Source organism: Triticum aestivum, chromosome 5B, assembly GCF_018294505.1.
Source record: "Triticum aestivum cultivar Chinese Spring chromosome 5B, IWGSC CS RefSeq v2.1, whole genome shotgun sequence".
Taxonomy (NCBI): Eukaryota; Viridiplantae; Streptophyta; class Magnoliopsida; order Poales; family Poaceae; genus Triticum; species Triticum aestivum.
The window spans coordinates 40,778,621-40,781,758 of NC_057807.1; positions in this window are offsets into that span (position 1 = coordinate 40,778,621).

Below are 3,138 nucleotides of genomic sequence, written 5' to 3' on the forward strand. Positions count from 1 at the left end.
CTTTTTCTACCAGTGTTTGCACGTGAGTGTTTTATTTGGCACCATCTGAGGCGTACTATTTAGAATTTGCACTTCACTCTTTCTTGTTATCTCTAAATATTATTTGCACACCGTTGTCCGGTGATCGAGCCTGGAGTTACAAGTGGTCACCTGACATTGTGTGATGCTTCCTCGGAATTAACATCTTACTAGGTAAAATACGTAACCCTACATTCAAATTAAACTACATTCATCTATACTATTTCTGTACCAGCATCGATTAGAGAAATTAATCTGTTTGCATGTCAGTGTTTTGTTTGGCACCATCTGAGGCATACTATCTTGCATTTGCACTGCACACTTTCTTGTTCTCTCCTACCGTTGCCCTATGATCGAGACAGGAGTTACAAGTGGCCCTGTGCCATTTCATTATGCGCCCCCAAGATTAACATCTCACTAGCTAAATTTTATAACCCTGCATTCGAGGTAAAGTACAATCATGTATACTATTTGTACATTGGCATCGATTAGAGAAATTAATGTGTTTGCATGTCAGTGTCTCTTTCGGCACCATCCGAGGTGTACTATCTTGCATTTGCACTGTACTCTTTCTTGTTCTCTCTTACTCTTATTTCCACGCCGTCCGGTGATCGAGACTAGAATTACAAGTGACCACGTGACATTACGTGACCCTCTCTCGGAATTAACATCTTACTAGCTAAAATATATAACCCTGCATTCGAGGTAAACTACAGTCGTGTGTATACTATTTCTATACAAGTATCGTTTAGAGAAATTAATCACTTTCCATGGCAGTGTTTCGTTTGGCACTATCTGAGACGTACTATCTTGCATTTGTACTGCACTCTTTATTGTTCTCTCTAACCGTCGTCCCGTGATATCTGGAGTTACAAGTGGTCACATCACATTGCGTGATGCGCTATCAAAATTAACATATCGCTAGACAAAATAGATAACCATGCATTCTAGTTCTATGACAATAGTGTATGTGGTTTCTGCACAGGCATCGATTAGAGAAATTAAATTTTTTGCTTGCCAGTGTCTCGTTTGGTACCATCTGAGGTGTACTATCTGGCATTTGCACTACTCTCTTTCTGGTTCTTTCTAAATGTAGTCTGCACTCCGTCGTCCCATGATTTAGACTGGAGTTACAAGTGGTCGAGTGACATTGTGTGACGTTCCCACCGAATTAATATCTTACTAGCTAAAATATATGACCCTACATTCAAGGTAAACTGCAGTCGTGTATACATTTTTTATACCGGCCATCGGTTAATTAATCAGTTTCCAAGTCAGTGTTTCTTTTGGCCCCATTTGAGGCATACTATCTTGCATTTGCACAACACACACTTTCCTGTCCTCTCTAACTGTCGTCATGTGATCGAGACTGGAGTTACAAGTGGCTGCATTTCGTGATGCGCCCTTGAAATTAAAATCTCACTAGCTAAAATATATAACCTTGCATTTAAGATCACTAGAGTTTTGCATACTATTTCTTCATTGGCATCGATTAGACAAAATAGTCTTTTTGAATGTCAGTGTTACGTTTGGCACCATCTAAGGCATACCATCTTTCATTTGCACTGCACTCTTTTCTTGTTCTCCCTGAATATTATTTGCACACCGTCGTCCCGTCATCGAGACTAGAGTTACGAGTGGTCACGTGACATTGCATGACGCGCTCTCGGAACTACCATCTTACTAGCTAAAATAGATAACCCTGCAGTCATGTATACTATTTCTGTACCGGCATCACTTAGAGAAATTAATCTGATTACATGTCACTGTTTCATTTGGCATCATTTGTACTGCACTCTTTCTTGTTCTCTCTAACCGTCGTCCGTGATTGAGTCAGGAGTTACAAGTGGTCACGTGACATTGCGTGACGTGCCGTCAAAATTAACATCTCGCTAGCTAAAATATATAACCATGCATTCAAGGTAATCTACAGTCATGTATACTAATTCTGCAGATGCATCAATTAGAGAAATTAATTTGTTTTCATGTCAATGTGTCGTTGGGCACCATCTGAGTCGTACTATCTTGCATTTGCAGTGCTCTCTTTCTTATTCTCTCTAAACATTATTTGCGCACCGTCGTTCGGTGATCGAGACACCAGACATTGCGTGATGTTCCATCAATATTAACATCTTACTAGCTAACATATATAAACCCTGCATCCCAGGTAAACTACACTTGTGTGTACTATATCTGCACCAACATCGATTAGAGAAATTAATCTATTTGCCACACAATGATTCATTTAGCACCAGCAAAGACGTACTATCTTACATTTGCGCTGCAGTTTTTATGGTTCTCTTATAATATATTTGTGCACCGTTGCCCCTCAAGTGGGGCTCGAGTTACAAGCCGTCACATGCTATCACGTTATGCGCCATCGAAACTAGCATTCCACTAGCCAAAATTATAAAGCTCTACATCCCAGGTAAACTACAGTGATGTATATTGTTTCTGCGGCGGCATCGATTAGAGAAATTAATCTGTTTGCACTCAGTGGTTCATTTGGTACCATTTGATACGTACCATCTTACATCTGCACTGCACTCTTTCTGGGTCTCTCTGAATATTATTTGCACAATATCGCACCTTGATATTGTAGCTGTAGTTACAAGTGGTCACATGCTATCACGTGATGCGCCGTCGATACTAGCATTCCACTAGCCAAAATTATGCATCTCTGCATTCCAGGTAAACTACAAGGGTGTATAATATTTCTGCGTTGGCATCAATTAGAGAAGATAATCTGTCTGCAGGCTGTTGTTTCGTTTCGCACCATCCAAGATGTACTATGTTGCATCTGAACTACACTCTTTCTGGGTACTAGATCATTGATGGCGCGCTACTGTGCCCGTCTATTTGGAATGATGTATGATAGAGCTTTACAATATTTTGTAAAAATATGGAGTTGCTTTTAGTTTGAAGAAAAGAATAAAAGTTAGATCATTTCATTTGTCATGCTTATGAGGCTTATTCCATCACTAGTGACGCGGGTTGTTGCGTTCATCCAATTTGGTAATAGAATAATTGTAATTGGAAGCTCATAACTTTACTCGGAAGCTCATAAATTAAATTTCGATGTATTTTAGAACACGGTTTAAATAATCTGTAGATCTAAAC